This window comes from Anastrepha obliqua, chromosome 3 (assembly GCF_027943255.1).
Source record: "Anastrepha obliqua isolate idAnaObli1 chromosome 3, idAnaObli1_1.0, whole genome shotgun sequence".
In the NCBI taxonomy this organism is placed as follows: Eukaryota; Metazoa; Arthropoda; class Insecta; order Diptera; family Tephritidae; genus Anastrepha; species Anastrepha obliqua.
The window spans coordinates 12,465,647-12,490,935 of NC_072894.1; the positions used below are offsets into that span (position 1 = coordinate 12,465,647).

General features: G+C 38.2%; 1 protein-coding gene across 1 annotated transcript in view; it reads right to left on the bottom strand.

The window, feature by feature from the left end:
* Positions 1 to 25,289, bottom strand: part of LOC129240647 (dendritic arbor reduction protein 1) — a 124,411-nt gene that overhangs the window by 30,147 nt on the left and 68,975 nt on the right. The gene's annotated exons all lie outside the window — the stretch shown is intronic.

Sequence of the window (25,289 nt, forward strand, 5' to 3'; positions counted from 1 at the left end):
CTCGTTTAATGCTGAGCTCCTGGCAGTTATAGTTTGAAGAATGATTACGGAATCATGGGCAGAGTCAATTTGGTCATTTCTGCCCATTCGTTCACTCACGTGCATGAAATTTTCATAAAAATCAGTCAATAACTACGCTCACCTCCCATATAACGGTAATTTTATACGCATCTCGTTAACGACTTAATAGCACTTGCCCTTGATTGGTATAGGTACTGCTGCCCGCTTTTGGCACTTTTTTAACTTAAGGGGGGAGCCTGCTTTAGAGGCTTCAAAAATCGATTTTTTTTTTGCATAAATGTCTTCCCAAACTATCCAAGAATGTGGCCTCAAAATTTCAAAAGCAAATTAAAAATATTTTTGCAGTTACAGAAGAAATTGTGAGCAAGGGTCGAGCAGGTATGCGAGCGGATTTTTTACATACAAAAACTTTGACGCGCGATTTCTCGGTTTTTTATTTTTACGATTTTTCCTAATTGGCGGGAAAGATAGGGAAGAAGTTAAACCTCCTATCCAAACGAGATAGCATTGATTGTATTTGGAATTAAATTCTCTTCTAGTTGAATCTAAAAAACCTTAAGAAAGTTATGATTAACCCAAAAAATGTTGAGTTTCTCACTTTTTGTTTAATTTCCTTGGTTTAACTAGAAGCTATACTATACTAAAATAAAAAAAATTTGGTTTCAGATGAAAATTGCGACCTGCATCCTTCCCACCGCACGACACATACACACTCGAGGCGCCTCGGCAAAATGCTTGTACCAGGCATAATATGACATATATTTTAATGTTAAAATTTGAAAAGACTGCTGAAATATATAACAGTAACACCTGAAAGTTTCGTTTCAATCGAATATTTCTTTCCTTTCCAAAAAAATCCACGAAAAAATAGATTTTTTCAAGCCTCTAAAGCAGGCTACCCCCTTAAATATTGTTGAGGTCGGATAAAACCCTCATTTTTTTTATGCGCTAAAACTAATTTTTCGTCTTCCTTATAGCTCATAATCAAAAACAAATTAAAATATGAAAGCAAAATATTTGAAAATCACTTCTTCTTTCTTAGCATGGCAGCCCTAGATGGGCCACTGCTTCCGCAACTATCTTTCTCCAGATTTGTCGATCCGCTACCAAGAATCACCAGTTTTCACATTAATCTCTTTACTCATCAAGAACTGCATCTACGTATCTTTTTCGGTCTGTTGGTTCGCTTCTTGAAAGCTCGTTTTGGTGTGTTCCGTCATATATTTTATGATGTTTTGCCCTTGGATGAGCTGCTCAAGTTCAGAGTTGTATGTAGTACGGTATGGACCATCTAGCAGCTTGATTGAGCCATAAATTTAGTATTTTCCTTTCGAACGTTTTCATTTGCTTCACGTCATTCATCTTCATCGTCCACATTTCACAACCATATGTGGGGATTAGGCGTAAGAGATTATGATACATATATAGTTCTTGCGTTTCCGACGGGACTTTGGACTTGAATAGTTTCATAGCTTTATTTGCAGATCACTAAAACTGTTTAAATAGAGAAATGTGAGAGGACATATAAAGTTCGTTCCAGAGTGAATTTTGAAATATGGGCCTATTTGTGTATATAATTTACTCTTACGCGCTATTTGGGTATTTTGCCGAGCTCCTTTTCCTATTCGTAGGTTGCGTCTTGATGTTGTTTTACAAATAGAGGCCCTTACAATTTTAAGCCGACTCCGGCAGAAATATACTCGGAGCATTGGCACTGTCCGCCGAGGAGTGACTGCTATCAGAAAACAGAAATATTTTTTTCTATCATCTGACGTTTCATGCTCGTGGTTTCGAACCAGTGCACTTCCGAATGGTGGTCAAATGCTTACTTATTCGGGTAGGCGACCGGATCACTGAACTAAGTAATCGTCAAAACGTATATGAATCTGAAAATTTAGAGCCGCTACATCTTACTGCGGCCTCGGTAGTCTAGCGTAAGTGCACTAGCCTGTTATCCCAAAGGTTGTGGGTTCGAATCCCACGTAAAGCACGTTGTTCGCACTCTTTAAAACTTACCTGCTTTCCAAATTTCTATATAAAAAAAAAAAATCACTCCTCAACCCCAACAACCTTAACCTTAAAATGCTTACTCCCGCCCAAAAATCAGCGCATTACTTGCATTGTGGCTGCTAAAAAACAAGCAAACAAAAAAAATAAATAAAAACAGTTACACATTGCATCAGTGGCGCCAGGAAGAGGGAGCGGCCAATAGCACACTAAATTTAGCGAAGTCCTCAACCATCTGTGTGATCCTTCTTCCAGAAAAATGTGACACACTAATGCCGCTTCCAGCAGTAAGAAGGTGTTGCTCCTAAGCAACGACAGGTGGGCATTCCCAGTACTTAGGACTGGTAGCTATCCCATCAGAAAGCAAAATAGATTAACGAAACCAACGCAAGACTGAGTCCTGTAAGGTAGGCCTCCGACCTTTTATTAAAAGGAAAATGCTTCATCAAACACTACGCCACAGTTTTGAATCCCCCCGCCACACTTCAGGGTGTTAATAAATATATAGTAATTAGTAAGCGGCGTATTGAAAAACTTGGGCAACCTTACCGCAAAGGCAAGACTTTAAGCTCCACCTATGGAGTTTGTCAATATATTATTGAAACCTAACTGCAGAAATAGTTAAAAATTTTAAATCATCCGTCTAAAATAAAAAAAAATCGGGTTCCAGTTGATTCCAAGTCCGTTGTAACGAAGTCTGAAAAATAGCTATTCGGTTCTCGAACGACCTCCTCGTTTTAATAAAATCCCTTGGCGCTCGGCATTTCTTCAAATTGGTTAGCAAATAGTAGTCCAAGGAATCTGACGGAGCCTAGTCTGGAAAATAAGAGGGATGTGAAACGTGTAGGAACTCTACTTCCATTAATTTTGCGACCAAAATTATCGAGGCATCAGCTGGCGCGTTGTAGAGATGGAAAGTGAAAATAACTTGACTTTCTCGATTCAAACGAATGCCAAACACAAAGAAATATGCCGATCTGGCTGAAACTTGGTGGGTGTTTAACTGGGTCTAGTAACTAACATAACCTCTGCCAGTAGTGCCATCTCTCGCACAATTTGCACGGACTTCTCAAACCACACTCGTAGAATCCGCTCAAAAGGCAGACGAAACAAATAAAGAACAACACCAAAAAACTTAAATGAAAAACAAAATTTATAAATTATAACAAAAGTGGCAAAAAACGAGAAAAAACATAAAATAAATATAAAAAAAATATAATATTTTATAAAAAATGTAACAAAAAACAAAAACTAAAAAAGAGTTAAGTAATATTCACTTAAAGTAGCGAGATTGAAAACAGTAGATCTCCCAGCAACAAAACCATGTTTATATGGGGTAGTAATAGATTTTACGGCAAATTCCATTACGACGTTGACTGCGAGTTCTGGAAATATTAGAAAGCTTACTTTCGATTTGACAGCTAATTTTTTTTCATACACTAGAAGTAAATTTTGCATGAAAAACTGTTGAGTTTAATATTTCTGTCGTAGTTTACGCGTGCACTTTTTGCACCAAAAGCCTTTATAAATTTCCGAATAGTAGCGCAATTTGAACATTTGAAGTCCACTCAAAATAAAATATCGAAATTGGTGAGGTATCTCGTTGTACTAAATACCACACTGGCTTCTCGAACTTATGTACTTGCATTACCACTGATTCTTCACGGAAAGTTTCTCCAAGTGCTGCCATATTTCAACTAAATAAATTACAACTATATATCTGTGCACATAAAAGCAATAGCTCCAGCACGAATTACTCACAACTCAGCAGCTTAGCAGTTACAGCGGCACAAAATCGCAAAATTCCTAATTAAAGTGTGCGTTCAAATGTTGGCATTTGAGATTTATTTGAATTTTATGCGCACATCGTTCAGGCCACGCTCACGTCTCGCTGAAATCGTTCAGACAGTTCTTCACTGCAAAAGACTGTAGGCTGCTGGCGTAAGCGGCGTTGCATTTACTTTGCGTTCAATCATAGCAAAAGTACATAAATATCAGTGCTAAAAAACACTAAAAACACACACAAATATAATAGCAGGAAAACCAGTGAAAAAAAATACAAAAATATTGCAATAGCACGAAACTAAATAAGTTGGCGATGTGTGTCATGTATTGTGTTGCTGTAATTATTGGAAATCGATTAGCAATTTCAGAGTATCTGCGTCACAAATCTCTTACAAGTTCATAAGCGTGTACTTAATAGTGAAATGCTTGGTAATTCATAGACCAGCCAATTGGCTGAGCGTGTGACTGACTGAGTTGTTCGATGTCTGCAATATGGGTTTTCATTATTTACTACGCCAGCAGCGGGTTTGTCTCCTAAGTCTTCTGTTCTGCTACCACGCGCGTATACTCCAAACGAGTCTCATATATAAACGAGCATATATGTATGTGTGTATATGGCTATGGTAGCTGTTGACTGTTGAATGCCGTAAGTGCTAATTTATCATAAATCAATTCTGCTCGAAAATTACTACCTTTGCGGCACATTTTCTTTAAATTTTATTTCTATATATAAAATATATTAAATATGTTTAAAAAATCCACAGCTGCCAATAATGCTAAATATGCCGTAGACAAATAAGTGTAACGGGATTACAAGAAACTCAATAAACAATGTCATGCAGCGCAACCTGCACTTGCCGCAATACGTGCGACGGGCGGCAAAAAGTCGCAGTCAAAATTATATTTGCGATCACGCAAAATAAATGCTTATTTTTTGCGGAAATTTAATTAGCAGAAATTACAATGAAAGAACAAAAAAGATAAAAAATAAATAAAGAGATTTGAAATATGTTGCGCATAAATCGACATTTCGTGGATAGCAAGCGATAAACTTGAAATATTTTGCACTGGTGGCGCTTGCAACAAAGCGCCAATCGAAGCTCGAACTACTTCAATTAGCCAAATGGCCACAACGCACACGACCGAAGGCCACAAAGCTGTCATAGTCACAACGGTAATAGTGGCGGCGGCCGAGATAAATACTAAAATTCGCGTGGCCTAACTTTGCCTTTGGAATTTTCGTTGTCGCTTTACAGTCAAGGAAACAATATATTTTTCATAATGTAATTATAAGACCAAAGCTACGCAGATGTCGCCAGTAGCGCGCTCAAAGTAGATATTAGCGCCTTAAGCCGATGCCGCTGTTGCTGATGGTTAACCTTCAGCAGACACACCTGTTTTGTTTTTTTATGTAAACGACACATTGGGGTAAGATTCGCCCCAATTCATTAAATTTTGACCAACAAACAGAATTTAAGTGTTTATTTACACTTTGTCTTGTAAGTATTTGGATAAAAGAAATTTAAAATTAATTGTTTAATTTAATTCATTCAACGATATCAGAATGCCCTGCCATAAGTTCTGTACTTTTCAATACCTTTTCTAATGAAATCAGTTGTATCTAATACTAACAGAAAATTAAAATTTTCAATCGAAATGGTATTCTTCTTCTTCTTAATTGGCGCTATAACCGTCTACGCGATTTTGGTCGAGTTTAACAAAGCACGCCAGTCGTTTCTTTCTCGTGCTGACCGGCGCCAATTGGACACACCAAGTGAAGCCAAGTCCTTCTCCACCTGATCTTTTCAACGCAGAGGAGGCCTTCATCTTTCTCTGCTACCACCAGCTGGTACCGCATCGAATACTTTCAAAGCCGGAGCGTTTGTATCCATTCGGATGACATGACCCAGCCAGCGTAAGCGCTGGATCTTTATTCGCTGCGCTATGTCTATGTCGTCGTAAAGCTCATACAGCTCATCGTTCCATCGTCTGCGATATTCGCCGTTGCCAATGTGCAAAGTTCCAAAAATCTTACGCAGAATCTTTCTCTCAAACACTCCAAGCGTCGGTTCACAGGATGTTGTCATCGTTCACGCTTCTGCGCCATACGTTAGGACGGGCATGATGAGAGTCTTGTAGAGTGTTAGTTTTGTTCGTCGAGAGAGGACTTTACTGCTCAATTGCCTACTTAGTCCAAAGTAGCACTTGTTGGCAAGAGAGATTCTACGTTGGAAATGGTCACCATTTGCTTTTACACAAGCCGTCAAACGATTAGGACATTCACCTATTGCAGCGCGCACGGTTCCTATGGATATTGTCGTCGCTGCTTGAACTAAATATTCTTGGAGACTCTCCAAATTTCTGTGAGCTCTTCGACTAGCCATGTTCTCCAATTCCGACCACAAACTGTAGTCCAGTGGATTCACACCTGGGCTTCTAGACGGCCAATCTTCTGCGGCTATGAGCCCAGGAATATTGTGTTTTAGCCACTGCTGGGTGGTTTTTGTCTTATGAGCTGGAGCGGAATCTTGCTGCAAGATCCAACAGTCTCTATTGAAAAGAGTATTGCTCAATTCCTACACCACGCCTTTTAGGACATCCTCCTGATGCACGTTTGCCTCGGTTTTAATCAATTTTTTGCAGAAATGAAGAGATGTAACGCGTTTACAAGGCACTCCCCATCAAACCATTACGGAGGCTGGATGGCGGCAACGAACGCTCCTTCCTTGGAATAACATTTTTTGCGTTTTTAGAAGTTTTAGGGAAGATTTTGTCGTTTTGCTTTTTAAAAACTTCTTCAATAGAGAAAATTGTCTCATCTGTGAAAAGAATATTTTCATGGTCGTTGACCGCATCCCACCGAAGAAGCTGTGCTTGCCAGTTGCGCAACGGAAGGCTTTCATGTAAAGCTCAGCTCTAATTAGTCTTGTTATGGATCTGGTCCATACATTTATTTGCCTGGACATGATTTGCTGCTTTATAAACGAATTTCCGCGCGTTCTTTCTCGAGCGGCTTTTATGGCTGCACTGCTTCAAACCATGCGAGGAAGACCACTTCTTTTTCTGTCTGCCACCTCAGACGTTTGAAAAAAAACTAGTGTTCGTGCGGTAAGCAAACATTCTCGAAATATTAAGTTTTTTCGGCAATTCATAAATCTCATTTGCACTTTTACTACACTTAAGTAATGCAATTACTGCAATGCGATTTTACTTAGCTCCACCCAACCCATTGTTAACTATCGAAATTTCTCACGAAATTGAGTATAATTTATGAGTAGACAATGCATAGGAATAAAAACAAAAAATCGGAACTTTTTTCTGCGAATTTTTGAGTTCCAAAGAAAAGAAATATATCGGAAATTTATCTGAGACTTAAGAAAACTGTATAAACTGAACATAAATTGGTAGTAATACCAAAAAATTGTAAAATTATAAAAATTAAAAATTAAAAAAATAAGTAATTGGCGCCTACAGCGCTGTAACGTCGAAGAAATGAGGGAAACAGCGAGACTTTGTAAGGTCCTTCATTCAGACCGCTCAGTAAGGCTGGATTCCATTCGAAAACCTGATGGTTCATACACCATTTCCAAATCGGAAACGTTTAATCCTCTACTCGAAACCCATTTTCCGGGTAGTAGAACTCGCTCTGAAGTAGAGAGTGGCATGACCAATAACGGTAGCAATGGTGGACAATCTAGGTACAGCTGGTATATTGCTAGTCGGATAATGACAAAAGAATCAAGAAGGGTTGCCTTGTCTTACTTTGAAAACTTTAAGTCCTCTGAACCTGACGGAATATATCCAGCAATGCTTAAAAAAGGAGGAGACAGGCTGATTGAGGTCCTGAAAAGGATCTTCACAGCCTGCCTTGCACTTGGTTATATACCATCCCAATGGCGACGTGTAGGAGTAGTATTTATTCCGAAACCAGAAAAAGATGACTATTCCCTAGCAAAAAGTTTTAGACCAATCAGTTTGACATCGTTCGTGTTGAAAAGTCTAGAACGAGTGGTGGAGAAACATATTCGAGTGGGGGTATTGCCGAGAAGTCCACTTAGTAGAAACCAACAGAGTGGAAAATCATGTGAATCAGCCTTACACGATCTTCTTAGCAAGATTGAAACCGGGCTGGAAGCTGACGAATACACAATGGGCGTGTTCGTGGGCATTGAGGGGACTTTTGATAATGCCACTTTCGGCTGAATATGTTCTTCTGCCGAATGACGCGGAGTTCATCAAACCATTGTAAAATGGATATATTCCATGCACTCAGAGTGGCTGTTAACCGCTGGTGAGAACAGTGACGAACTAATCACCGTCAGGGCCAAGCAAGGATGGTCCCAAGGGGGTGTTCTTTCTCCGCTGCTGTGGCGCTTGGTCGTAGGCTCTCTACTAGCGGAGTTGCAGGAACTCGGTTTTCACGTCCAAGCATATGCGGACGATGTCTTTACGCTAACATCGGAAAAATCCCTAAGGAGGCTTTGCACGATAGACTTTTCTGGACAAAATCGATGACTGGTGCATGAGACAAGATCTTTCCGTTAATCCGAATAAAACAACCATAGTATTGTTTACGAGAAAACGGAAATTGGATGGACTCAGTCTTCCAACACTGAAAGGTGTGACACTTGGGCTTACCGATGAAGTAAAAGATATTGGAGTAATCTTCGATAAGAAGATGACTTGGGAGACACACGTTTCACTGATGGTGAATCGCGCATTGAGGATTTTTCAGCAATGCCGCGGAGGCTTTCGTTAAACCTGGGGTCTGAAACCAGCTGTGGTCCTATGGATATACATTCATAGCACTTATCAGACCAATCATCACTTAAGCCTCCGTGGTCTGGGGGCGACGGAGCATGGTTAAGTCCACACTCTGGGAACTATACAGGCTGCAAAGAAGTATATATTTATGCATCACGGGTGCCATGAGTACAACCAACACTCAGACGTTTGCGATTGCCTGCTCTTAGAAAAAACTTAAAAATTAGTTAGTGATCTATTAGTTAGTTAGTATTTTTGAAGTGAAAACTTCTTTAGAATCGTTGGGAGTGATTTGAGACTCGATGAAACAAAAAGCGACACTAAAAAGAGACATATGTTGATATACGTATATGTGTGTGGCTGCGTACTACTGAGCCACGCTAGTATAGTGAGTATTGTAGTATGTATACTACACTGCCTATTACTTGCTTTGGTGTTTAGTTCAAGCGTCATACGTATGTACATATGTTTGTATGTATGCTAGTACGTATGTGTGCGCGCCTGCGTATTACGGAGCCACGGTGAGCGAGAAGGCATTATGTATACCTATACTACACTACCTAATACTTGCTTAGACCAAGCGTCCTACGAATGTTTGTGTGTATGTTAGTACGTCTGTGTAATATACGCGTTACGACGCTCATAATAGCAACCGCGAGTGCTGTATTGCGTCCGTATTTTTATATTCGTAAATATTTTCATTTTTAAATATTTACCGCAATTATGCCGAAAAATAATGCAGAAAAGTGTCGTGAATATCGACAAAAAAACATTGAGGATGAATAATAATAAAATGAAGAAAATAATATATGAACTTTTTAGCAATATTATAATGAACCTTTTTTACTTTTTTATAATTATCCCGCTCCTAATGCTGCTTTCGTCTCATTCTCTCTCAGTTTGTTTTACGGAAGGTTTCACTTCTATCGCGTCTAACCGTTAGACTGGTATTTTTTTTTTTTATAGGACAAACTTTATTTCTCTAAACAAACCTTATGAAAATGTGTTATATACTTCTCTTTGACGCTGACAGTATGTACGTGCATATATTTAGCTTAGATTTGTTAAAGGGGTGATTTTCTTTTAGGGCAATAATGGCGACGGGGCTTAGAAGTCGGTCTCTAACATACAAGAAAGCGAGGTGGAAATAGTTCTATCTGATTTTGATGACGGTTATAGTGTCTTTGACTTGTCAATATATAGAGGACACTTTCTTTTGATGTTGACTGTACCATATATGCAAAAAAAAAGTGCGCGAACTTCACACTCGGGTAAACTTCACCCAATCACTCTTTTAGAACTGCATAAATTCGGTGCGCACCAGCTACTGAGGAACTGCTGCTAAAATACAGCTAACGGTAAATGTTACAAATAAACAAACCACAACCCAGCAAACATTTCGCGGGGAGCTTCACACCCCAGTGAATATACCGAAGGTTAAAGGTATTCATACACACACACATGTACACAGGGTTAAGCGACGCTCTTAGCCGCTATAGCAGCTGCTGCTGTAGAGGCAGTGCTAGCGCTGATGCTGGATACTTGAGGTTGCTTATTAAGCACAGCAAAATCAACATACTAGCGCAACTTTTATCTAGTAGCGCTGAATAAATTTTTTCAACATTTTTGTTTGCTCAACAGCGCACACATACACACATCTTCATATAGGCAGGCATGCATACTTAGCATAGATATGTAAATAAATTAATATTGTTTTTCTTTTCATAATATTTCTCAGCTGTTTTACTTTTTACAGCTCGATTAGGATCGTGGGAATTTTTTATAAAATAATTAAAAGACAGCGCTTTCAAAAATTAAGAAAACAGAAAAACAAACATAAACAACGCAAAACAAAGCGAATGAAGCGAATAAAGCACGCATATTGAAATAACTCAAAGCTAAGCTCTTGGTCCAGCGTCTGGCCCACACATTGTGTGCTAGTGTGGCAGTCATTGGTGGAGAAATATGCAAATGTCATTAGTAGATGTTGATAAGGCCCAAAGTGGTAATGTGTTGGACCAGTGGCTGAGGTTTCTGCAAACAATCATGTGTAGGTATATATTTTTCTAGTAAATATCTGTCTACATATTTGCCTATACTCGTGTCGAATGTATGTTTAAGCTTTCGCAGTGCGTTTTGGAGCTGTACAGCGCTTTTGTTGGTGCTGCTGGTCGCATATGGTATGCATACATACATACACATGGACTTATGTACTTATATATTTTGTTCATGTTGGGATTATACAAGCAGCGCGCTTGTAGATCGGCAATCATTGCGGCAACATCGCAACTAATACGTGCGTGGGGATTTTGTAATTTTGCTTAATTGCCGATATAAATTAAATGACCGATTAATATGTTAAAATTTTAGTTGGCTTAGTGATGAATACGACCGTAAATGGAAAGTAGTAAATATTATAAATAAATTTAACAAAAAAATTGCAAGTAGAAATAAAGCAAATAAAATATGCAAAAATCGGCTCTATTGTCCCTAAAAGTCTAGTTGAGGTTCATACGGGTATTCCGCAAGGAAGTCACAGTGGCTGTTGTGGCTTATTATGCCCATAAATGACTTCCAGAATCATTCTAAGCTTGTAAACTGCATAATGTGTACAGATAATGTAAAACTTCTACTTGAGGTACGCACAAAAGATCGTAAGCGCGAAGGAGAAACCTCAAATAAATCTAAATTAGAGGTATGCAAATCAGTTGACAGCAATAATCTGCAGTCAGATATACTCGTGTGTATGTGCGTTTGCGCAATGGTGCACAACGAAACACTTAAATCTGAATACAAAGAAATGCATTGTGGTAACATTTACTAGGAGCCCAAACGTTTATTATTTATATATATATACACATAAGTATATAATTGCCGCGTACACCCGTTTTGGGTGTTTGACCGAGCTCCTCCTCCTATCTGTGGTGTGCGCCTTGATGTTGTTCCACAAATGGAGGGACCTACAATTTCAAGCCGACTCCAAACGGCAGATATTCTTATGAGGAGCTTCTCCATGGCAGAAATACACTCGGAAGTTTGCCATTGCCTACCGAGGGGCAACCGCTATTAGAAAAATGTTTTTCTTAATTTTAGTGTTTCACCGAGATTCGAATCAACGTTCTCTCTGTGAATTCCGAATGGTAATCACGCATCAACCCATTCGACTACGGCGGCGGACGTTTAGTATTTAATTACTCTTTAAATCACTGCGTGCTAAACCGCCATTACGAAATCAAATACCCTTGCGTTATTTTCGACGTGAAGCTAACATTGTCCAGTTATTTTGATTTCATTGTCACCAAAGCGTGCGCAATGATCGGTTACACTAGACAAAACGCTAGTAAATTCAGAGATCCACCGACATTGAAGTCGACAGGCATAGAAGCCAACTGCCTTAGTGAGATGTAGCCTCGAATAATTGCTCGCTAATACGGAATCCATACTACGAAGTCCATACTAAAAAAATCAAAAAAAAAAAAAATTCACCAAATTCGCTTCGAATAATTCAATTTTAATAATTTTGATCTCAAAATGCTCGTGAATGATTTTGGAAGAGATTGTCTAAGTCCGAATTTCAAATTTCATTACTTCAAAACACACCGTTTGTATAGGGATACCTTTGTGAAAAATTCGGAAAATTTTTTATTAAATTGCTGAGTCCGAATTCGTTAACCATTTGTCCTGGCGGGGTGAAATTGAAGGTCAGTTGAAGGTCAAACAAAGAATATTCAGCGGAAAATTAAAAAAAGAAGTTGATATAAATATTTTTGGGATTGCTGAGTCCGAGTTTGCTGTCTATTTTGTTAGACCTACAGTCATGGTCTGATAGAAGAGTTCACTTCTCATTAATTTTGGTTTATCATATTTTTAATGGCCATATTAACCACAATGAGTTGCTCAATCGCTTACAAGTTCACATTTCGCCCCAAAGTCTTGGAAATAATCTCTGGTTTGTTCATTCAGCTAACAACGCCAATAATTCAATGAACACAGATGACACTTAGCAAATGCAGAATAGCCCGTCTCAGCGTAACGGTGTGCAGTCTTAAGGCATCCTAATCTATTTCATCTTAAAAAAGGCAATCTTACAGGGCATGTAAAAATTCTGGGTTCCATCCTGAGCTCTCCGCCGTAGCCGAGTGGGCTGGTGCGTGATTGCCATTCGGAATTCTCAGAGAGAGCGTTGGTTCGAATCTCGGTGAAACACCAAAATCAAGAAAAAAAATGTTCTAATAGCGGTCGCCCTCGGCAGGCAATGACAAATCTCCGAGTGTATTTCTGCCATGAAAAAGCTCCTCATAAGAAATATCTGCCGTTCGGAGTCGGCTTGAAACTGTAGGTCCCTCCATTTCTGGAATAACATCAAGACCCACACCACAAATAGGAGGAGGAGCTCGGCCAAACACCCAAAAAGTGTGTACGCGCCAATTATATATATGGGGCATTCTTCGCAAACCGGACACCCCCATCTGCCCAGAACAGTTTTTATAAAAAAAATTTTTCCCTATGCCGAAATAAAAGCTTATGTCATGTACTTTAATTTGTCATGTGGCACTTTTTAAATATTCAAGATGGACCTACTTTTCTAAAGGGATTAATGCATCGATCTCTTCTCGATTTTCCCGACATTTTTTAGGCGATAATAGTTCTAAAAAGAACTGTTTGACAGATTTATTTTTAATAGTTTATTCGTTTAGACTTTTCTATAATTTGTTCAAATTATTTCTATACCGTTTGACATGTGAAATACATCAAGAACTAGTGCTGTTAATGAAACAGTCGAACCTTGCACCAGAATCTCTCTCTCTACTTTTCTTAACAAACTACTTCATTTTTTTTGGTGTTTTCCAACATATTTGTCAATATTCGTCGCCCATCTTGAATATTTAAAAAGTGCCACATGACAAATTAAAGTACATGACATAAGCTTTTATTTCGGCATAGGGAAACATTTTTTTTATAAAAACTGTTCTGGGCAGATGGGGGTGTCCGGTTGGCGAAGAATGCCCTATATATATATTTTTTTACTGGACAATTTGATGGCAAAAAGTCCTCATACACTTTCAACATTCGTTCATAAATTTCCTCTGCTTTTACGAGTAAACCTTCCAAAAATAAAAATTCAATCCCAATTCCATTATAGAAAATACTTGTAAAACAGAATACTAACATGGCTAGTGCAACGGTGATTAGGTGTCGAGTAACAACCGCTAAGTCTATGAAGACTAACTTAAGTCCAAGTATTGGCTAACAGAGTATGTGGCAAGAAGAGATGACGTGTCTGGTAAAGGAATAAAGCGACGACGAACCGAAAAACTAACTAAGGAAAAATATTACATTATTAATTACCCAGATTTATATCCGACCAAGGGCTGTCACTCCAGCATCATTACCCATATGTAAGTATGGGAATTATTTATGCTGCTACAACAACAACAACATTACAGTATTAATTTGTTGCACAAAACAAAACTTATATATATAAAACTGAATTTGCGTTTGTGTTCTTATTTTTTTTATTTTGATTTTTTTTGCTAATTTCGGCTTTCATAATGTACAATACAATTTTTATTAAAGTGTTTTTTTTTGTAATATTAAATATTGTTTCAAAATATCTACTGAATTTACAAAAAATCATGCTACGTACAGGGTGGGCCAAATAAGACCTACTAATGTTAAGCACAAATAACTTTTTCATTTTTTTGACAAATTTATTTTTCTCTTTTTGTAGGTTATAATTGAATTGTTGGAAAGTTATTATGGAATCCTACCGCAAGACCACCAACAACGACTACAATGCGCTATTCGTTTTACGCAATTAGCCACTCAAATTAGTTTTTTAAATAATGCTTTGATGTCGGATGAAGCGCATTTCCATTTAAATGGTTATGTCAACAAACAAAACTGTAGTTTATGGGGCTCTGAAAATCCAAGGGCAACACACCAACATCAGTTGCACCCATCTAAATTTACTGTTTGGTGCGGTGTTGTGGCCACTAGAGTTATCGGTTCATATTTCTTCGAAAATGAGGATGAAACGCCGGAATCGATTTGAGGAGCTTCTTACAGAACATTGATTGAAAACTTTTAGCGGCCAATGGCGGAGCATTATCCTAATTTGTGGTTTCAACAAGATGGAGCAACTGCGCATACTGCTAGGCAAACTATGGACCTGCTGCGTAGTAGTAGTAGATCTTATTTGGCCCACCCTCTATAAGCAACAAATTATTCCTTATGTACTGATATCTTGGTATATAAACTAATGAACATAAACATGATTCCAAATATGATCATAACTTCGAGTCTCGTGTCTCACCCATGCCTCCATTGTAATTGTCGTCCAACTCGCAAGCTCCAATTCACAATTTCCCAATTTAAATCCCATTAAAATCCACCTCTACCCGTAATTTATGGCCGCGTGAACATATTAGTAATCTTTTAAATAATAAATAATTTTCAACAAGAAAACAAGGAACGCATTTGCACACTTGACTTCATTCAAGAGCCAGGCCAATTCATTTTCCCCAACCAGTGAGCCACACAAGTGCTGCAACTACAAATTTTCTTTTCAGTTAAAAATGTGCAGCTACAAAAAACCCCAACATAAACGGGGGGAAAAAATCAAAAATCAAATCCGAACAAAATTATAGACGCCATTTAAAGAAAATTTCGTACAATTGCATTAGAGAAAATGCGCAAATGGTTAGCCAGTTGGATGGAAAGCGAAGCACTTTATCAAAAGTAGTGTGCGCCGGCGCACATGAACCTGCCACAAAGTGCACAATTGCACCAGCTGCAAGCTTGCTGCAGTACAAACAGCGTCCGATCGCCTGCCTACCCAGCAAATGATACCGTCAGATTGTTATTAGCCTAACTTGTTTGCTGGTGATTCGTATGCATTTCCGTGCTCATTTTTCTTATGATTTTGTTGTTGCTCCCATATTTTTTCTCACTTACACTCACTTCATGTACGATCGCATATCTTTTAACGCCATATCGCGCTTATTAACTACAAATAGCGCCAATATTGTAAATTTTGTTATTGCTTATTTCAGCTTATTAATGCCAACATTTCAGCAAACCAATAACTAACATAACCTGCTTAGCTCGAGTAAAATAGCCAAGGGGGCCAATATGTGGACTACTGTGGCAGGGAATATCTATGGAATTTATATGGCACCACAAGCACAGCCAGCGTTGGCAAATAATCAAACAATAATCAGTTGCTATAATGAAATGCACACCAACACACATAAAGTGCATGTACGATGTATGTACGAGTATTTATAGCAGAAAGAAACGAGAAGTTGCAGTAATTTGTGCGCATGCCACATATGCACAAGTTAATACAGATACGCTTTCATATTTAGGTATGGATGCGAAGAGCAAACTATCCCGCTGAGTTGCGCGAAAAGTGCACTTTACTTAATTTATGTGTTTGTGTACGCATAAAGATAAGTCGGCGGCACAGCGATTACTCCAATCAATAGTGATAAAATTTAATTCACTAGAGTAGCGGAGAGTTGAGTTCAGCTAATCCTGAATTTCAATGACTTCACCAACCTATTGTGTGTGCCGCCGAAGCTTCTATGTAGCGGGGGTGAGAATTTGGCTTGCTAAGTAGATCCCACTAGAATGGGAACAGAACAGAATTGGGAATTAGAACATAAAGAATGTATTATGACAATAATCTCATTGCTGGTACTTGTTTATTATAATGTGAAACCTGTTTATTGAATTAAATATTTCAAAGTTAAATGTGAATATCATCATTCAATGCACTCATCAAGGGCTACAGCAACAAAAAAGTTTTTCTAGAAAGGTGTGCTACTGCCCAGCAAACATAGATCCTAACAATAAACATAGATCCTAATATATACATGCGAATTCTAATGTAGTTTTCTAGTGCTTCTCGAATCGAAAATCAGGTTAGAGAATTGCCGGGTCCGACACTCGAAGTGTAACCAGCTTTAGCCCACTCGCGCAGCTGATGCACGGCCATCAGCAGTCTGTTGGTTGGCTAAATGTCCAGAGTATTGTTTAGGTACAAGCGCGAGGAAGTATTTTGCCGAGAGTAAACGCAAAAAAAGAAAGTCGGTAATGTATTTCGAACGTAATAGTGTGATTGCATTATATTTTCGTGAGCACGAGCACCTTAAAGTAAATAAAGGGTTTGTTTATCGCACCATTACTCGTTACAATTATACTGGTAGCATTGCGAAACGTCACGGCGAAGACTGCAACGTCACGTGAAATGGTTCAAAAAGTGAAGAAGCGACTTCTTCGATGAAGTTCCAATCAAGTGGCGAACGAACTGAAAATATCTGACCGTAGCATCCGCCGCATACTGAAAAATGATCTCAAAGTCAAGTCTTACAAGATCCAAAAGGCGCATGATCTCACACCAAAGCAGCAACAGGTCAGATTTGAGAGAGCGAAGGAATTGCTTCGCTTGGTTGAAAGCGGTAAATTTCCGAAAATTGTGTTTTCTGACGAGCAAATTTTTCAAACTGAACAATTCGTAAACTCCCAAAACGGTAGGATTTATTTGACCGACCGTTCATACGAGAATTTGAGTCATCGATTGGTCACCAGGAGGCAGCATCCGGCACAGAAAATGGTTTGGGCTGCTGTAACCGCAGATGGGCGCTCTCCAATCGTTTTCGCCGAGCCTGGTGAAACCGAAATACAGGGTGGCTGATGAAAGCCGCTACCAAAAAAAAAATTGAATAACTTTTTTTCTTTTTAAGTTATCTGTTTCATTTTTGTTTTAATTGGCAGATTGATCTTTAAAATTTATTAAAATGGATAACTGGGACACACAAACAAGAATTTGGATAGTCCGCCGCTATCACGTACTGGAGTCCGTAGTTTTGGTACAGAGAGAGTACAGGCGGATGTTTGGCGGCGATCCCCCGAGCAGATGGACCATAATGAGACTGGTGAATAATTTTGCTGAGCAAGGAACAGTCGCAAGAAGGCCTTATCATCGAAACCCACCAGTTCGGACGGAGGAAACGATCGCTGCTGTAGCTGCAGCTATACAAAGCAATCCAAGGGTTTCAACAAGAAGCTTATCTGCTCAACTTGGTGTCAGCCGACAGTCTTTGCAAACAATAATGCACAAAGATTTAGACTTATTTCCCTACAAAATTCAAATGGTTAACAAACTGATGCAGCAGATTTGCCGATTCGCTTGGAATTTTGCCAGAAGATCCTGCAAATGGTGGAAGAAGACCAAAACATGTTAAACAGCCTTTTCATGTCTGATGAGGCCCATTTCGATTTAAACGGAAATGTGAACAAACAAAATTGTCGAATATGGAGTACTTTTAACCCACAGATACTCCACGAGACGGAATTGCATCCTCTTCGCGTGACAGTGTGGTGTGTGGTTTCTTCACGCTGTATTGTCGGGCCTTATTTTTTTGAAGAAAATGGTCACACCGTTACGGTTACTGGAGACCGTTATTTGAAAATGCTGAAAGAATTTTTCTATCCAGAACTACGCCGAAAGAGAATTCCTTTCAACTCTGTGTGGTTTCAACAAGATGGGGCAACGTCTCACATAGCCCAGACTGTTATGACAGAGTTGCGACGAAAATTTCCCAATAAACTGATTTCAAGAAACTCCGAATTTCGTTGGCCCCCCAGGTCGCCTGACCTTACTGCACCTGACTTTTTCTTGTGGGGTTTATGTAAACAAGAAGTTTATAAAACAAAGCCAACAAATTTGGATGAACTAAAACAATCCATTCGGGCAACAATTGCGGCTATTCCTGTCGCAACTCTCAAAGCAGCAATGAACAACTTTTTACTAAGATGCCGCACTTGTGTCAACGAGCATGGGGAGCATTTAAATTCAATTATTTTTAAAACTATTAGTTAAACTACATTTAGTAAAATTTAATGACCCTCAACTTGAAAAAAAATAAATGAATTCCATACACTAAAAAAAAAGTTATTTGAGTTTTTTAATGTAGCAAAACTCATCAGCCACCCTGTATTTTCGCAAAAGTATTCTGGAGGTTGCTTTCAAGTCGTAGGCAGACAAACATTTCGGGGGCAGACCATAGAAGACCGTTTCAACAGGACTCGACAACGTCTCGCAAAGCTCGAGTGAACCAAGAATGTCTACAAAACAACGTTCCGAGCTTCATAACGTCCACACAATGGCTATCAAATTCACCAGACGCGAATGCGATGGATTATTTACTTTGGGCCATTTTGGAGAGAAAGTCCGAACTAAAAGATTCGGAGTGGGCCAAAATACCTACAAGTCATTTTCGGGCAAGGGTGAACATTTTAAGTTAAAAAAGTACAGTGAAAAAGTAAAGTGAATTCCTGGCTTTTTTTTTTTCAAATAAAAAAATCTGCACAAAACATACTCAAAGGCAAAATAAAACTATACCTATTTTATTTCTAAATGATAAACGGAGATTTGGTAGCAGAATCATTACAGAATTGTGTTACCATACGGCATAGCTCGGTATATACACGGTGGGCCATATAGCGTTTGCTTTTTGAACCACCTATTTTTTTGAGAATGGTAACACAAATGACATGTCAAATATGTTCATAATTTACTTAAAGGTTTGACATTTACGAAATGGGACTCTATACGCTTGAACAAAATTGGGAAATATTGAAAACCTATTTCCAAAGTGGTGAGTCTTCTTCTTCTTCCGCTGTTACAGTAAATGGCGAGCGTTACCGTGACATGCTCAACGAGTTTTTGTTTCCAAAAATTGAAAAGGATGATATGGACGACATTTGTTTTCAACAGGACGGTGCAACTTGTCACACTGCCAAAGCTACACTCGAACTTTTGGCTACCGTTTTTGAAAACCGAATAATCAGTCGAAATTCCAATATCAATTGGCCGTCTCGGAGCTGTGATTTAAGCCTGTTGGACTGTTTTTGTGGGGAGTCATTAAGGACAAATGCTATGCGAACCCTTCAGAGACGATTGATGCTTTAAAACATGAAATCGAAGTAGCCATTCATGAAATTGGAGCCCAAACAATCGAAAATGTGCTTGAAAATTGGGTTGATCGAATGGCCTACTGTAAAGCCAGTCGTGGCAGTCATTTGAGCAATATTATTTTTCATTCATAAATGACAATGTTCCATCTTCAAAATAAAAAAAAGTTTAAAAAAATATTGATCTTTTTTTTTTTATAGCCGATTCAAAAAGCAAATTTTACATGGCCCACCCTATATTAATCATCCAATATTGTTTTGTTCAGGCAATATTATTTAGTAAAATAAATAAAACTAATTATTTTAAATTACGGAAATCTCTATTTTGACCTTTATACGATCCATTGCTTGTCTATTTGTATACTGCAGCCGTCTAGTTCACAACTGTCAAATATGATTGACTTACGACGTCATTTGCAAAAAATATAAATCTTCCGATGGGGTTATTATCTCTGCACCACCCTGTACATATGCGTAAAGAACGCCCCTGGTTCAACAAAAGCGGCGCGATATGTAGTTTTCGCAAAACCAATGTTTTCAATAGCGCCTGTAGACCAGGATGTACAGAATGCAAAGAAGTGGCCAACATCCAATCGTTAATCGCTCAGCGGCGTATTTGATGGTATCAGCTGATTTGCTGACATACTAAGGGAAATCAGAACGGTTTTATTACAATACAGGTCGGGCTAAACTGAGCTTGTGTTGGTGTTGTACGTAAAACTCATCTCCAAATAAGCGCAATGAGTTGGTTTGATTCCAACAATTAAGAGGCATTTGATTTTGGTTTGATTCCAACAATTAATAGACATTTGATTTTGGTTTGATTCCAACAACTAAGGGACAGCTCAAATTTAATTTTATCAAAATTGGGTATTAAAAGTTCTGTTCGTACCGAATTTAGTACTTCTTTGCTTTTTAGAAACGAAATGATTTTTCTAAAGCGCTGCAAGTGAACTTAAATAAGATGCAATACTTGTTGAATACTTTAACACATATTTTATACGAGTATTTACACAATACCCATACATACATTCACAAACACATGTACATACTCACGTATTTGTACGTTTCAATTGAACTGCTTCCTTTTGTCAAATGTCCAGGCATTCGTGGTCGCAGTTGAACACTTTGAACAAGACAAATTATTAGTTTTTCGGCATGTTGTACAACGTAGCGCCAAAAGGCAAATGGGCACGTGTCAATTAATCTGAACAAAAGTGTACGCCGATGGCTGTTTGTGGCAACAGTGAAAGAGAGCGATAAATAACACAGCACCACAAGTATGGTGGCAAATTATTTTAGTTACACATATACATACAAACACATTTATATATGCACATATATGCTTGTATATACATAACAACATAAGAAATGTTGCTGCAACAGCGTGCAAAAAAAAAGTGCAGCGATCAAATAAAAGTAAAGCGAAATTAACGAAAAGTGCTTAATTGTGTTTAGATACGAAATGGACAGCTGCTGCCGTGGCTCAAAAAATCGCCAAATTGCCAACTAAACGACGAGTGCCACCACCAGCGCCTCCAGCAAACTACCAAACATCGGCGACACCAACAAATATGTTGAAGAACAAATAAAATCAACTAAATCGCATAAAAATTTTAAGTCTGCTAACATTTGTTAAGCATTTTTGTTTTTTTTTTGGTTTTTTGTATTCGATTTTGTTGCATTATTCGTATTTGCACACAAAACGACACATTTGACATAAATTTTTGAGACACGTTAACCTAATTGAATCACTAATGCATGTCAATTTCCAGACTCTGTATGTGCTGTGCTGTGTTGGCAATTGTGGCACTAACGATTGCGATGGTGTTGGTGGTGTTGGCGGTGTTGGCGGAGGGCGCAGTGGTGCACCGTTAATGGCAATTGCTGCTGTGCTTTCAAAATGTTTGACAGCAATTTGACTTTGCGCCGATTACAGGCTTCATGAGATGGTAAGCTCTTAAGTTGTGCCACAAAATGCTGATACATTTTGGTGGCGTTGTTCAAGATATTTTTGTTTTTGTTACTGCAATTATTGCTCCCTGGTGGCAATTGAAAGTGATACAAAAGTTGCTCACCAGCTACTGTATATGCCGGTAGCCGACTAAAAGTGCCTGTCAAGTGGCGACGAGCGTTTCAAGTGATTGGTGATGGAGGTGCCTGGAGGCAAAGTTGGTGGTGTTGGTGAAGGCAATGTCTATGGCTCCTTTATTGCTCGTGCATATGGATCAGATCGGCACGAAAATTATAGTTCTGATGATTTTAGGCAACAAGTTTACTAAGTAATACCTTTAATCAGTTATACGAGCACCCATTATTTTGATGCAATGAAAGATAATCAAAAAAAAATGTTATGTATTTATGAACCGATTTGAATCAACTTTGAATTCATTGTAAAAAAATAGCATCTTCTTCTTGTTGGTTTGAGTCTAGACTGCAAGACTTCATCAATTGCCTCCTCTGTCAACTGTAGGCAGTTAGTTATGGGGTTCATCTAACCACTAGTCCTGCAGTTCTGCTGCGTCTTCCCAAACCGATGAGGCGTCCCTAGAAGTGTCTTATAGAAATATTCTGCGAAATATGTTTGGACTTTGCAACTTGGTGACAGTGAGTATCGCAGGCGATGGAACTATGAGCTGTACGAGCTTTGCGGCGACATAGACATAGTGCAGCGAATAAAGATCCAGCGGCGAAGTCATGCCGTCCGAATGCGTAGAAACGCTCCGGCTCTGAAAGTATCCGATGCGGTACCAGAAGTTGGTAGCAGAGAACAAAAGAGAAGGACTTGACTTCATTTGACCAAAATCGCTTAAGCGGTCAACGTGCCAAAACGAAGAAGTCTCGAGGTTTTTAGTAATGAAATTTGCGCTAGTGCTTCTAGTAGTGCAGTCAAAGATATGAACATTGCCTGAATGCACCAATAGCATCGTATTTCTTGTTTTGCGTGCGATTCATATTTACGCTTTCTTAAACCACATTGAAGAAGTCGCTCGAAGGCAACTCGAATTTGCCAAGTCCCTGTTTGGTTCCAAAAGGTCATTACCGAGCTCCAAGAAGCAAAAAATTCGTATAAACCGAGTAGTAATAATAAAAAAAAACAGTTTTGTTAGTGGTTTTTTATTTGGTTTTGTCACCAGAAGACGCACTAGAGAGTAATAAAGTCTGCTCAGCAATATTCCTTGACGTTGCCCAGGCATTTGATAAAGTATGGCACGAAGGACTACTTTGTAAATTAAAAGCCCTTCTTCCGTTGCAGTTCACTGACATTTTGGAATCGTATATAACAAATAGGTACTTTAGAGTAAAGCAAAAGCAGGCGTATTCGGAAATAAAACAAATATTGACCGGAGTACCACAAGCCAGCATACTCAGCCCAGTACTGTACCTACTCTATACCGCAGACCTGCCAGTACCGAAAATGTGCAAAGTAGCTTCATTCGCTGACGATACATGCATCTTAGCTGTTTGGTTCAACTGAAAACGAATCCATCCAGAAACTGTAGAAGTCCATTGACCAAGTAGTCACATGGACTGAAAATTGGAACATAAAGCTAAATGAAACCAAATCAGTTCAAGTGGATTTTACTAATAAAAAAATTATCTAATACAAACCAGTTCATATTTTGTCAGCAATAGTGCCAAATGCTAATAGTGCACAGTATCTAGGCATGACTTTAGATGTAAAGCTCAAGTGGAAAGAGCACGTGAAAATCAAAGCTGCTGAGCTGAATCTAAAGACGCAAAAACTCCAATGGCTAATTGGCAGAAACTCTGAGCTATCAACTCAAAATAAACTCCTCATTTACAACCAAGTGCTAAAGCCGGTGTGGACCTATGGTCTTCAATTATGGGGATGTACTGCAAAGACCAACATCGACATTATACACCGCCTCCAAAATAAAGTAATCAGGGGGATCCCTGGTACGTGCGTAATGAAGATCTGCACAAGGATTTAAATTTAAAAACCGTCTCAGACACAGCCAATCTCTGTGCAGTTAAGCATGCTGAAAAGTTAAAAAAACACATTAACGCAGAAGCTTCCGTACTAAGCGATGAAGCAACTGTAACAAGAAGATTAAAAAGAAAGAAGCCTCAAGACTTAGTTGTCAATTATGTTTAAGCTACTTCAAATTTTGAAATGAAAATTACTTATTACAATAGTTTTATACTAGGTGTAATCGTTATGGAATGTAAATAAAAATTTATAACATTTTAATAAAAAAAAAAAAAAATAAATAAAAAAAAAATAAAAAAAAATAAAATAAAATAATACAAAACTATAGGACAACAAATAAGTATTTCATTTTATAGAAAACCATTTTATTTTTATTTTTTTGTTATGCATACTTTTTAGGCATGATAACTTGAGGGTTGGTTACTTCCCTCATAAAGTACTCGTATCAATCAAATAATTAATAACTTGCCTTTTTCCAATCTGAGCCTTACTAAATGCCCTTAACCCAACTTCGTTTGCTCAAGAGCGATATAATGATAAATTTACTCTTTCCGAAAAGACGATAAGGCCGAAGTAAGCATCCGCTAATTTGTTCGGTTATTTTCAAGGCTTGTCGTGCTATTAGGTAAAACCAGCTGCTCATTATTATGTTGGGTGTCTTTTAGATACATCAGAACTATCGATATCGATAACTATGGTTTGACAGCTGAGAATGACAAACTGCTTGACATTTCTGCTCAGTAGGGTTTGGTAAGTCATCATTAATCATCAACGCTTCCAAATTGGAGAAATTTTCTTTGAAATAAAAAAAATACCAGTCTAACGGTTAGACGCGATAGAAGTGAAACCTTCCGTAAAACAAACTGAGAGAGAATGAGACGAAAGCAGCATTAGGGGCGGGATAATTATAGGTTCATTATAATATTGCTATAAAGTTCATATTTTATTTTCTTCATTTTATTATTATTCATCCTCAATGTTTTCAATTTCAACAAATGATACGAGTGGCTTATGATAGCTAAAATATGATACAAATGCTTTGGTTTCGATGTTGTCAACATATCTTTGAAATACCGCGTCAAATGTTGTTTTTGATCGTGTTGTCGATTCAGTGCGATTGTTACACATTTTTAAATTGAATTTTGTATTGAGAAAGTCAATTGAAGGAGCCGCTGTGTCCAATGCAAAATTTACGTTAAAATCGCCACTTAAAATCATTGGAGCTTTATCGTAATCTTTTCTAAGTATCCGCGATACTTCTGGTGTATACTTTATTAAATTTTCGTGAATGAATTCCGTGATGCTATTTATTGATTTTTTTTCTGTCGATATTCACGACACTTTTCTGCATTATTTTTCGGCATAATTGCGGTAAATATTTAAAAATGAAAATATTTACGAATATAAAAATACACACGCGGTTGCTATTATGAGCGCCCCCAGCAAAACCTGCGTGACCGAAACTCTAACACAATTACATTTTTTTGAATGTTACAAACACATATGCACGCAGGTTTTGCTGGGGCGTGACCGAAACTCTAACACAATTACACATATGCACTCGTATTTGTTTGAAAATCTACTTTTTTTTTTGGTTCTCCGTCACCTTTGGAAAATGTGTAAACAGTAAGCAAACTTTATTCAAATATTTTCCCTCATTTTTGCATCAGTAAAATTAAACAAACGCCGTAGCCGAATGGGTTGGTGCGTGACTACTATTCAGAATTCACAGAGAGAACGTAGCTTCGAATCTCGGTGAAAGATCAAAAATTAA